We start from the raw sequence: 14,264 nt of genomic DNA, 5'->3' as shown, positions 1-14,264 counted from the left end.
GCCTGTGTTCCAGACCCCTCACCAGCTTTGTTGCCCTCCTTTGAACACGTTCCAGGGCCTCAATATCTTTCTTGCAGTGAGGGGCCCAAAACTGGACACAGTACTCGAGGTGTGGCCTCACTAGTGCTGAATACAGGGGAACAATCACCTCTCTGCTCCTGCTTGCAACACTGAATGATGAAATGAGGTTTTATGAAGTACTTTAGCAATAAGAAAGTGGAGGGGAGGGAAGGGGATTTCTTATACAGTCATATTAAAGACACTAGGACTCTTCAGTTTAAAACCCAGGTGATTGGAATTGTCCATGACAGAAATGATGAGTTGCAGGCAACTCATCATTAAGGGATAATTACTTGTTGCAATTTATTTTAGAAAATTTAGGAGATGTTACATAAAACTAAGTGAAGTAAAAAGATTTTTGCCACATAATATGAAATTGGCTTGATTTGCTAATAACAGAGAAAAGAAACTGAAATAAAAAATAATAGTTAAAATATTACACAGAAGACACACATGAATAAAGCTACAAACTCAGGTAATAAAATGCTGAAAATTATAAACCAGGATACTGTCAGGGAAGGAATCATGTCCTAATTAATCATTCAGTTACTCATCATCCAGCCATCCTTTTTAGGCCACCATCAGAACGAATTTACAAAACTTCTCTTAGTTTTATAATGACGAAACATGAGGGTTGAACTGTATACAGACATCTGTGTCTCCATTTGTTTTCCTTATTCTGCTTCCAGGTACAGTTGAATGTATTTGAGATTGAGTTTTGAAGTTTTTGACATGGTGAAGTGTATCAAGTCTGTTTCACTAATTATGTTACTATAACAACATTATTATTGTCCTGTTTTTTGGTGTATTTTTGTTTTGTTTTGTTTTTTTTGTTTTTTACATTTAACTTAACCCACTTAAAATTATGTGAAATACACAACAGCTTAAACGTGGAGATAGCTCACAGATGTAGAAGTCTGACCCCACATGGATGTAAGTATCAGCTGCAATTTAGACATTTTCTCAAGATGAAAGTTCAATAGAATAAAAGAATAAGCAAATAAACAAGAAAAGGAGGAGAATGGATTTAAAGATGATTGTTTAAAGTATTTGTCAAAATACATTATTGCATAATGAAGATTTGTATTTGTCGGCTGTGTGTCATATAAAATCTGGAGATCTCTGCATGCCCTTTTTTTTTTTTTTTCATAAAATCATAGAATCATAGGATCACCAAGGTTGGAAAAGACCTACAAGATCATCCAGTCTAACTGTTCACCTATCACCAACAGTTCTCACCAAACCACGCCCCTCAGTACAACATCTAAATGTTCTTTAAACACCTCCAGGGACAGTGACTCCACTACCTCCTTGGCAGCCTGATCACACTTTTGGAGAAGAAAGTTATGCCCAACTGGCGACAGCTACGAGACCTTCTGATAGACAGCAGAAGGGCAAGTTGATCTATACAGTCAGGTTACAATAATTGTGAAAACGCATCAAAGAAAGAAGAAAGCTTACAATATTTTACTTTCTTTTTCCTTGTCCTTCTGCTTTTTGTACGTTGTGTCTATGTTCATACAATAGCAGCATTGATGCTAATAAAGTATTTACGATGATAAATGCAATTTTTGTACCCTGACTAGAAGCCTAATAGCTTATATGCCACCTCCTCTTTATGGGCTCAAGATTATGCCAATAGTGGACATTAGAACAAAGAGGATATTTTCCATTCTTCTTACCTCCTAATCTTTTATAAAATGAGCAGTAGGAAGGAGATTAACCAAGAAGTTCACAACCCTTCACCTAACTCTCTCAAATCAGCCATTTTCCTGACAATTTCATTAACACCAATTATTACAGGCATAATCCCCCCCTTATGGTGCTAATTTACTAAAAAATGTAATTTTGAATAATGTTGAAATAAAGAGTCGATTAATTTACCCCCATCAGAACTTTAGTAATTACAACAGTATGCACCATATAATTATTCATGTTGTTTCTAATTTAGTTTTAAACAAATTTAAATTGATAATGAAATTTTAATGCACTTGGAATATAGGCAATAAAAACAGTCAGGGAAACCAAGATGTTTATCTGTCTCTTCTCCTAGACCCAGTTCTTAGAGAAATACTATTTAACATGATAATTTAGCAATGATTTTCTACATTTCAAGCCACTGAAATTTGTAACTGTACAGAATGAAACTGAAAAAATATTCCATTTAAGCAATAGTTTTTGTTACCTCAGAAGGATAGAATGTGAACTGCATTAGTAAAAGGCATAGAGCAAGTCATAACTCCCCATCTCAGTCTCACTACTTCACTACACCAACAGAAAAATGTAGCATTCATTTTAATTTAGTGGTGTAGTGTATTGAATGTTATCACTATTGGCAGTGACAGTAGCATTTGTCAGCTTAACCTGCAGAAGATACTGTTCAGACAAGAATCATTGTATTAGTTTATTCTCATCTTCTCTCACAATTCTTTCTCCCATACAGAAGAACTGGTAGCAAAATGTCTTCTACTTTATTTTAAATAAATAAATAAATAAATAAAACAAAGAACTTATTTAGAATCATAGAATCATTAAGCTTGGAAAAGACCTCTAAGATCTTCTAGTCCAACCATCTACCTATCACTGATATTGTTCTTTAGTACCACGTGTACATGTTTCTTGAATACCCAGAGACAATGATTCAGATTGTTCCAGTGCCTGATCACTCCTTCAGAGATTTTCCTTAATATACAACCTGAACCTCCCCTGGCACAACTTGAGGCCATTCCCTGTAGTCTTATCTCTAATTACCTGGGAGAAGAGGCTGACCCATCTTGCCACAACCTTCTTTCAGGTATTTGCAGAAAGAAAATAAGGTCTCCCTTGAGCCACCTCTTCTCCAGACTAAACAATCCCAGCTCCCTAATCCACTCCTCATAAGATTTGTGCTCCAGACACCTCACCAACTTTGTTGCCCTTCTCTGAACACACTGCAGAGCCTCAAAGTTTTTCTTGAAGTGATGGGCCCAAAACAGAACACAGTCCTCAAGATGTCTCACTAGAGCTAAGTATGGGGGGGACATTCATCTTGCTGCTACTGTTGGCTATGCTGATGCAACTCAGGATGCCATTGTCCTTCACCTGGACACACTGCTTGCTCATGTTCAGCTGAGCATTGACCAACACCTGTCCTTTTTCTGTGCACAGTCTTCCAGCCACTCTACCTCAAGCCTCTAACATTGCCTGGGGTTTTTCATACCAAAGTGCAGGACCCACCATTTGGTCTTGTTGAATTTTTTCCAACTGGCCTCAGCCCATCAATTCTGCCTTTTCAGGGCCCTCAGAAGGGCCTTCCTACCCTCAGGCAGATCAACGCTTCCTTCTAACTTGGTGTCATCTACAAACTTACTGAAGGTGCACTCAATTCCCTTGTTCAAGTCATCCGTAAAGATATTGAATAGGATAGGCCCCAGTACTGATCCCTGGGGTCAGTACTGCTATTCAGTTTTGCTGAACCCCCTTCTGACTTTACCAAGAATTCTACTGTTTTGTAGTCACTCTGCCCAAGACAGCTCCTAGCCTGCATATCTCTCACCAGTTCTTCTCTCTTTGTGAGCAGCAGGTGTAGCACGGCTCCTCTCCTGGTGGACTCTCTTTCCAGCTGCGCCAGGAAGTTATCTTTCACACAATTTACAAACTTTCCAAACATTTTCTGTGCCATACTGATTTCCAGCATAGATCAGGGAAGATGAATTCACTCATGAGAACAAGGGCTGGTAACCTCACAGCTTCTGCCAGCTGCCTGTAAAATCCCTCATTCATCACTTCATCATGGTTAGGTAGCCTATAGCAGACCCCCACAAGGTTGTCAGCCCTGGAGGCTTTCCCTCTGGTCCTTACTCACAGACACTCAACCTTATCATTCCCCACCCTGAGATCAACAATACTGAAAGACTCTCTAGCATAGAGTGCCTCACCGCTGCCCCTCCTTCTTTGCTTATCCTTTTTGAAGAGTTTTAGAGGTTTTCTTTAGAAGCAGTTATTTAACAGTTTATTTACAAAAATGTCAGTACTCAATGCATTATCCAGCGTACCACTACATAAGAGGAACATTGTATTTTTCGCTTTTTCTTTCCTGAGAAATGGACTTGTGAGTCAAAATTTTCCTTTACTTTCTTTTGCTGAAATCTGACTTAAAAAGTTAAGAAAATATTTGGGATATATCTTGCACATTATTCATTCCATAGTTTTCAAGACTGATTCATAGCAGTAGTAAGACATCTATACCATAGAATCACAGAATCACTCAGGTTTGAAAAAACCTCAAGGATCATCAAAAGTCCAACTGCAACCTAACCATACAACCCTTTCTGTAAAGAAGTGTCTCCTGATATCCAACCTAAACTTACTCTGGTGCAACTTAAGGCCCTTTCCCCTTGTCCTGTCACCTGTCCCGGTGAGAAGAGACCAGCCCTGCTCTTGTTGTAAGCACCTTTCTGATATTGGAAGAAAGAGCAATAAGGTCTCCCCACAGCCTCCTTTTCCCCAGACTGAAAATCCCCAGTTCCTTCAGTCGCTCCTCAGAAGGCACATTCTTCAAGCCCTTCACAATATTTATTGCCCTTCTCTGGACCTGCTCCAGCACCTCAATGTCCTTTCTATACTGAAGTGCCCAAAACTGAACACAGTACTTGAGGTGAGGCCTCACCAATGCTGAGTACAGGGGCAACATGAGTCACCACAAGCATTTATGTGGACAAAAATATTTTCCAGATAAATGTCTCTTCCTAACGAGTAGTGAAAAGTGATAGTTTCCCAAGATAGCTGACCTGCGTCCGCTGTGCCTCTATAAACACACAAATCAGAAATGAAAGTCTTAAATTGGAGGTCTCCATCCATGTTGACTAGGAATGCTTATGATTTTTCCAGTTAATGATATGCAGTATTTTGTGTGTGTTTTCTAGAAGAGCTTCTGTATATTAAACTACTGGAATTTCTGTATGGCTTTCATTCTTAATCTTATGTAGAATTGTTTGCTGAAGACATAACACCCATTACTATACATAGAATTGCAAGTAAGATGTGAATAATTCTTCTAGTCATTAGAAAACTATTGAAGATAATCTTGATCAAGCATCGTTGTGGTTAATCTGTGGATCAGTCTTCAAGGCAGACCTACCTATTGCATTTGATAAGTCAGAAGAAAAATTATCCAAAGGTCCTGACAGCAGTCCTAACCCTAACCCCAACCCCAATCCTAACCCTAATCACTGCCCTGTTTTCTGATGTGTCCTTAGCACAAATATACTTGTTTCTTTTTGGAGAAGCTTACTTTCCTTAAACTTCCTGACAAAACAAAGGCAAAATGGATGCCCAGTTTCCTGCTAACTATGAACACGTCTATTTGATGAAGAAACTGATCAAACCAAGTTGGAGATCCAAACAAGCATAGGCTTCAGACAAAAGTTATGCTCAAGATCAGATCTACCTACCTGTGAAAGTCTGCTCTAGGCTCTAAGTATAGCTATTTTGAGCCAAAGGGGAACACTAAAACTTTTTTAGATATATAATTATATAACTATCATTACTACTTTTTGCTAACAAACTAACCGTAACTTCATATATTTCTATTTTTTTTTGTCTATGTGCTTTCACTTGCATTTCTTTTTAAAGTAATTACAAAAAAATTGCAACTATTATTGCAATCTACTCACGTACATTTGTAAAACTATTAAACTTCATAGATATTCACTTTTACAAGCATTTTAAAACATGCTTTATAAGTGTGAGCTAAACAGAATAATGCTAATATCTCAGTTGCACAATTAAAGTAACCATGCACAAATTTATCCTTTGAAAGCAACTTACATTTTAGTTTTGACTCCTCCACTTGTATTATTAGTTTGATGGTTATAGTGACAAAGGCATTCACAGATAATTTCTATTAATATTTATTATATAAAAATTTTACCTAAAATATATATTCATGGGAATTAGCTATTAACATTTGGGCATTTACTAAGTACTAAGTATTTACCAAAATCAGTCAGAAAGAATAAAGTCCACATTTATTGAATGTGAATTAGATAATTGAATGAAATTAGAAATACCTTAAAAAAAAAAAAAAGAAAATTCAGACCACACTGCTTGCTTTGAGAGTCCCCAGATGACAAATAGAGTCTAAAATAACTTCAGCTATTGCTTAGGATGACAGATGAGCTGATACCATGTTGAGAAAACATGACAGAAAATGAATGCAGATAGGGAAGGAGTACTGCTATTGTCTGGAACTTTCAAAAGATGCTGAAAATGGCAGCTTTTAGAACTATTTACAGATAAGCATTAAAAACAATTGCCACATAAATCATATTAAAAAAAAAAAAACAAAAAAACACAAAAAACCTTCTATCTTTGGTAATAATTAAAAAAAAATCTGTGACCTAGGGGCAGCAATACAGACCAGTAGTATAAAATCATACCGATCTTCAGTAAACAGAACTAGAAGATTTTTCTATTCAGTAAGGTTTCTGGATAAATAGGACCTGATAGTATTAAAGTCCAATGAAGTAAAGGAATATTTGGTTTTATTTTGCAAGCAGTACTTGGGATTTTTTTCCCTCTTCCTGGATTAGTCTTACCAAGTTTAAGATTTCCTTTCAAATACATCAGTAATAATTTATTAAAACTGGGAGAAAGAAATTATAAAATGCAGTGTCTCTTGTGCTACTTCTTATAATATATTATGATTATCTGTCACAATGCTTGATACTGCATACATAAAATGTGCCTGGTCAAGGTTAAGAGCTTTTCCCACTTCTGGAAAAGAGGGTAGAAGGCCCATCAGATTAAAAAATTGAAAGTTCTGAGTAAACCATCTCATCTTAAAGCAAAAAATATTAAAAATTAGTTTAAAATAAAATACTTAATTTAATATATAAATTTAATATATATTTAAAATATATAATATTTAAATTAAATTAAATATTTAAATTAGTATAGTATAATTCTAATGATTTCTGCAGAATACACTGCTTAAACTACAAAAGCATTTGGTTTCATATGAACATCACAAAATTTGATCTAGGAATTTGTGCACAAATTGCAAAACATCATAGAATTATTCCAGAATTCATGTTTTCAAAGTAAACCTATTTAACAACATTTATAGAATAGGTGGTACATCTGGTACCACATACATGAAAATATCTGCCCAGCAGTGCTTTCTCTGGTCCTTCTCACTACATATGTATACACCTTTATCTAAAGGAAGTTTAAAAAGAAAAATTTTCTCAAGTGCATATATATTACTATAACTATATATATATATGTAAAAAAGTCAACTAATGGTATGAAATTAAATTCAAATATGACTGAAAACTGGTTGGTTGTCCTATACTGTCAGGTGAAAGATATTTAATAGATAATGATGATGAATCATTTAAAGTGTAATTACAAGAACAAGAAAACCACGAAAGTACTATAAATTAATAATAATTCTAGGATGGAGATGTTGTTTTGTCTCAACAGCAGACTTTATTTTTTTCATTCAACACAACAATCATCACTTTCTTTTGCCCTTGTTTGTGCTTTATCAGCAAATCCAAGTTACATAGGCAGGACAATATCTGCCTTCCATATCGCAAAATTGAACAATTTATTTACTTAAAGTAAAAATTGGAATAGTTTCCAAAGTCCAAAAATATTCTAAGAAATAAAGTAAATTGGTGTAGAATACCTTATATGCTCTTGGATAAGTAAGACAACACAGAATAAAAGAGAAATTGCTTAATGAAGACCTACTTAAATTGATATACTAGACAAGATGATCAAAATGTTCAGTATTGCCTCTTTAGTACTCATCTGAATGGTAATTCAGAGATTTTTTATGCAACAGAGGTTAAGTAGGAAGTAGTAACACTGTCTTTAGCAGGAAAGTGAAGTATTAACTACACTCAGCTTGAAAATCCCAAAACATGTTTGCCTAGAGTGAGTTTGAACTGAAATTATGGGAAATATCAGAACAGAAAGCATATGCTTTAAATAACAATGTATAGTAACACACACTGACCTTACATAAAAGCATACTTCAAAGCACCCTCATTTAGGAGAACTGCATCAATTTTTTCTCCCTGAAGATTACCACATTTACTCCTTATTTTCACTTATATAATAATGATTTAATTGCCAAAATAGATTGGATGGGCTAACATGTCATCACAGCAGCTGTGCAATATCTTGAGTCGATCTATGGACTTGAGCCCATATTCTTATCTTCCTGTGGTCTCCTTGCAAAATTGGTGCAGGCATGAGCATGAACTTGTCCTCAGAAACACATTTTCTTTGCAAAAGTTGCATGTAGGCTCAAAGTGCTTACAATAATCATAAAGTCGATATTGATATTAACTGAGAGCAAACAGCAGTTTAAGCAGTGCTCAGTGGTTTGTCTTTCCTCATAGCAGCTCACTGCCGTATTATACATGCCTGCTCATGCCAAACTCATGTTTTCCTGCACAGCATGTTGTCTTCTACCACTGAAAACATTTGCTCTCACAGAGAATCATCCGGAATTTTACTTTTGTCATATAGAAGAGGATTACTGGTTCGTCAAAATCCTGTTTTCTTGCACTATCTGCTTTATTTTTGTTGTTGTTAGAGCCAAATATCCTACTGAGCCCACTGTTTTAGATCTTCTCCATGATGGTTTGAAGTTTTAACATTAAATTTACTTATCTGAAGATACTTCACCTTATACAGGACTGTGATTTGGTAAAGTGATACAGTAATGTTTTTAAGTTACAAGCCTAGTATAGTAATTGTAATATAGAGTTCAATCATTATTATCAGCTGATTCCTATTGCAGTCTGTGTATGCTCACTATCACAAGACTTGCTATCTTCAGTAACCAGAAAAGAATAGGCTGAAGCCAGCTCATGCCTTTACTCTCTTCACAATTCATTGTTTGTTGCTCAGGTTTTAGATTCTGCGCTGGGCTGAGCCATATACATATATCCCATTTGCTAGTTTGGCTGGCTTAGACTTCAACAACTTCTTATTCAACTCAGAGATGGCCATTTACACAAACAGTTGATTCAGGTGATACAGGCATACCCCTTTATTTCATGTTCAATTTTTAAACTTTTTTTTTTTTTTTTTTTTTTTTCCCCAACATCTATAGCTTCTCCCTGAGAGGCCTCTTCCCTGAGCTTCAATGAACACATCACCTTTATCACCTTCGTCTATTGACTCTCAGACTTCTTTCTTTGTGGAGGTGCGCTGGTAGGTTGCATTAGTACAGGAATCATACTGTATATACACTTCTACATAAATAATAGTACAGTATAAGAATGCAGTAACAAACCCTTTTTAAAAACTGCTGCTCAGTTTGGATTTTACCATAGAATGCCAATTATCTGCATATAGTAATGTACTGAATAAATGCAGAGTTCGAAATAACAGGAAGTGACATTTAAGTAACAATAAGTAGCAAATATATACCTTGTATACTTGTTTCCAAGTACGTACTTAAATGCTATTACAGTTAAGGTATTGTTGCAGGAAAAGGCACAAAGCCTTGAATTTACTGTCAGTCCAACAAATGGTTTAATAGTTTGACTGTCAAAATCATCCAACTGAACCAGAAAAACTTCAGTGGTAGTAGGGTTACATACAGTTATAAAACAGTTACAGAAAAAAACCTTCCCACTATCTATATACTTTTCCTTAGTCTTATGATCACTCTCCCAAAATTCTTGAATACATTTCACTGACAGTTTTTGTCTTCCTCAGAAGAACAAGGGACAGGTGTTCAGTATCCCTCCCTCCTTCCCAGGGGAGGGATTCAGTCGTTCCTCCTAATTAATGGATCATAGAATTATAGGAGAAATTGGTTTGGATGAAGGGGACCTTAAAGATCACATAATTCCAAACCTCTGCCATGGGTAGAGTTGTCACCCAGTAGTTCAAGCTGCCTAATTCTAATTCTACCCTCTTTTAGTTTAAAACTATTACTCCTTGTCCTATCATAACTCTGTCTGATAAAGAGCCCCCGCCATCTTTCCCCTCGGTCCCAGTGAGGTCAGTGAGGTCTCCCGGGAGCCTTCTCTTCTATGGGCGCTACAGCCACAACTCTCTCAGCCTGTCTCTGTGGGAGAGGTGCCTCCTATCCCGGCCTGCACCTGTCCTCTCTTTCCAGGGCAAGGTGATGGCTGGCCTGAAGCCCTCTGCCCCTGGGACTGTGTCCTTCATAGGGATGGACTGGGGCCATCAGCTCTTCCCCTCATGGCATTTCCAGAGCTGAAGCTGAGAGCCAGACTGGGCAGTGGGCACTTGACCACTGTGATATCCAGCTCAGTCCCACCGAGGCTAATGGTGGTCCAGCTTCCCCTAGATCATGGCACAGCTAGTACCCTGCTCATCCAATGGCAATACCTTAGTTGCTGGGCTAGTACATATTTGCATGTTATTTAGTGCTAATGCTCTGTTTATTCTTTTTATCTTCTTTCACCTGCTGAAATTAAGAAATGAGCATTTGGAAAGCCTATAATCTTTATCTCATTTTGTTTCTTCATTAGATCTAAAGCTATCTGTCTTTTCATCCTCTTTGCACTTAAAGGGAAAAGGGTAAAGACATGAATATTAATTGCTGTAATAAGTTTTGGTTCAGAGCATATAGATGAGTTAGAGAATTTCAGAATTATTAAAGAGAATCAGCCAGAGATCATTCACACAAATTGATTGTTGTTTCCCCTTCTGAATAGATGAAGAAATAGAGGAAATAAAAAAATTACCTCTCATAGACGTGCTTTCAGACTGTAACTAAAGGTTTGCCAGAGGTAAGTATCCCATTCCCAATTAAAATATACAAGCTGAGCATATTTTGCACCTACTCAGATAAGGTGTTAGAAGATAGATTGCAAGATATACATAGGACATTTTGCCTACATGCATACTTAAATAGAACATGTAAGTCTACATTAAAAAAATGGAGCTCAAAATACAGATTTTTATTAATCTAGGAAAGTTTTGTAAAAACTTTTCCACTATAGTTTTGATTTTTTTTCACCATGTTTCTTTTAATTTTGCTGAAGAGAGTGAACTGAAATTACTTATGAAGCAGAACATGAAACGAAATACAAAATAATTATTAATGCAACAGTGGGACTTGCCAGTCAATAGTGAAATGATCTCAACTTGCAATATGTTCATAAAATTAATTTTACTGACCATAAAACATCAAATATGATTAAATGGATCAGAAAAGAGATAAATTCCTGTTAGTAAACAATACATGCATTACACTTCTAACTGTCCCTTTCTTCATTTTCTTTAATGCACACTCTGAGGAATCAGGTGATCTTAGTCTTGCAGAGTTTCTCTGCGCAATTAAGTACTCAGAATATAATTTGCTAAGTTCCACATTATGTTATATATAGGTTGCTCTCAAAGTAATACCTCCTATTTATTTCCATGGAAACTAAAACAGATAAAAAGAGCAAATTCTCAGCTACAAAACACTATTTTTCAACATAGTCACAATGATTAGCCATGCACTTTCACCAGTGATGAACAAGAGCCTGCTTGCCACATTCATAACCATCTGCATAGTTATCTGGAATGCTCCATGTCACCACTGCTGAAATGTGCCACCCACTACATCGTTATGCTGATGCCCACTGTTCAATCTCCATAAATGTTCAGCAACTGTCTGCGAACATCAGTGGGTGCCATGTTCTCCATATGGAGGAAATCAATTCCATGCCTTTGATTCATCCTCTCTTCTATATCAGAAACCATTTTGTCAGATTGCCCCTCTGCTGTTGTCTATCACAAGGTGACAGAATAAAGCAGAATTTTAGTGGGAAGGTTCAGTCTCTATTGCCAAACCACCAACATCTGCCTCTGATGTTATGGGGCCAGCATAATAAGGTAGAAGACATTACTTTCAGAGCAGACATTTCATAAGACTTCATTAACCATGTCCTTTTTCTTCCTCTATTAGCTCTGTTATGACCATACTGAAATTAAAAAATGTTTATGTTTTAGCACATGGGCATAGTAAACAAACAAGTAGATAAATAGATATATAAAAATAACAACAACAACAAAAATCATTATCTTGCTGTATTCTTAAGGAAAGACATCCTGTAATGTCTGTCTACTTCAGTGACAAAGATGAAACCAAACATAGCAAGTGTTCAAAAGAAAAATCATTGTATATGCATTTGTCATATTAGTTTACATTCTGATATGCATGTGTATGTACGTGTATATGTATGTTTATGTGTGGATGCACATGTGGAGACTTTATGTATATTGAGTCACATGAACAAGTTTCAGAATTCTGTAAATGGAGTAGGAAAATTGACATTCACTAGAGAATTTGGTCACAGAAATCATCATCTCATTCTGGATGAAGTTATAGGAGCCAAGCATATATAGATTATACTAATTATATAGGTTCTCTCCAAGGCAGAAAAAGAAAAGTGGGATGACATTTTCTCTGGAGGGACATGTCTACATACTTCACTGACTATAAAGAGATCCAATGCACCGACTTAGGTTAAATGCTTTCATCTTTGATAGTTAAAAGTTAAGTGAGATGAATTCCACATTGGCTACCAAAATAGTATTGAAAATTTAGCCTAAGTGATTTATATAAGGTCATATAGAAATGGCAACATATTTAATTGAATCCTATTTTCATAAAGTTACTAATAGTGCTTCAATATTTGGCCCATCCTTCCTCTATGTAAAATAAATAAATAAATAAATAAAAAGTTTGTTTTGTTTTTAATGTTTGAATTCAGATAAGAATGTCAGGCTTTAGATCAGTTCACAAAACCAGATAAGAGGCATCTACAAGTTACACCACATAATTTTTCACCTCCCCTGTCTTCTTGTCTTGAAACTGGAGACAGTAACAGAGACGCATGAACTACTGAAATAATGTGAAGAAATGTTTCTCTCAATAAACATTTGGCTCTCATGCAGAGGCAAAATTGCTCAGAAACTTTATTTTTATTTATTCTGTTTGTTCTTCTAATTTAGCAGTAAACATTCCCTGCTCGCTCAGGAAAATGAAATATTAGATAATTCATACAGAAATGGCTTAAAGTGTGGACTGAAATGTCAATGGAACAACTAAGAAGGTAAAAGAGTAACATGGGTTATTATTTTTTATATTGTATCAGTATGTAAAGAATTTAAACCTGGAGTAGGCCAGGAAATATTTACAGGGGAACTTTGTAACTGGTTAGAACCAGTTGAAAGATTGTCAAGAAAAAATGTCATGCAAAAATTTGTTTTTTGTCTAAAATTTATGAAATTCAGAAATATCAGTTCCAAAATATTTTCATTTAGAAAAAGTTTAGTTTAGTTTCTAATTATCCCTTTGTACAGGCCTTTCAATTTGAAATTGCATATGAAAGATGAAAGTATCTGCACTGAATAAGACATAAGACTTTCAAGAAGTCTTTTGCTTGATAACTTTTTCACATTTTTGCCCTTTATTTCCAGATCAGTGGGACTTTTATTTATTTACGGTGATTTCTGGACAGAATCATAAAAAGACTGAGTAGATTTTAAAAAGAAATTTAACTATTAGCAGCTATCTGCCATTTCTACATGAAAGCTAAGAATTATTTTTTTCAGCAAATTTGGAACTTTTTAAAATAAATATGAGGACAAGCAGAGTTCTTGAACACATAAAATATCATTAAAGCACATCTTCAAACAGGCACATCTAGAAAAGCCTCAAAATTTTCAAATTGAAAGTTACCATGTGACATTTCAGAAATACCTTCTATATTAAAATATCAGCTATACCAGGCAAACTCTTCAAATTGGAAAAAATGCTTACATATAGAAAAGTGCAGTGTCAGACTTTTCAATATGGAGTAATTTTTGAGATCTAGCATTGAGGTGTCGGCAGAATTATTTTTCTGGGAAAAACCACTACCAAACAAAGAACAAGAAAAAAAAAAAACAAAAACCCAACCAACCAAGCCCCACACATTCTCACACTAACAGTTATCTAAATATTTCCAACTACAATAAAAAAAACTATGATAAAAAATATTGGTATTTCTAAGTCAGATTCAGGAAAACTTATTTTTAGGTCAGACTGCCTCACATAAAGATTTCAGTCAGTTTTGATAGTAAAATAAAAGAAGAAATAAGAGACTGACTATTAGTATCCCAATGATCTTAAGGGGGGGGGGGGGGGCCGAGAAATTATTTTTTTCCCCCTAAGGAAACATTTGATT

The sequence above is a fragment of the Centrocercus urophasianus genome, unplaced genomic scaffold (genome assembly GCF_019232065.1).
Source record: "Centrocercus urophasianus isolate 14NV4802_14NV808 unplaced genomic scaffold, USGS_Curo_1.0 seq_12, whole genome shotgun sequence".
NCBI classification, from domain to species: domain Eukaryota; kingdom Metazoa; phylum Chordata; class Aves; order Galliformes; family Phasianidae; genus Centrocercus; species Centrocercus urophasianus.
This window is presented reverse-complemented; position numbering follows the sequence as displayed.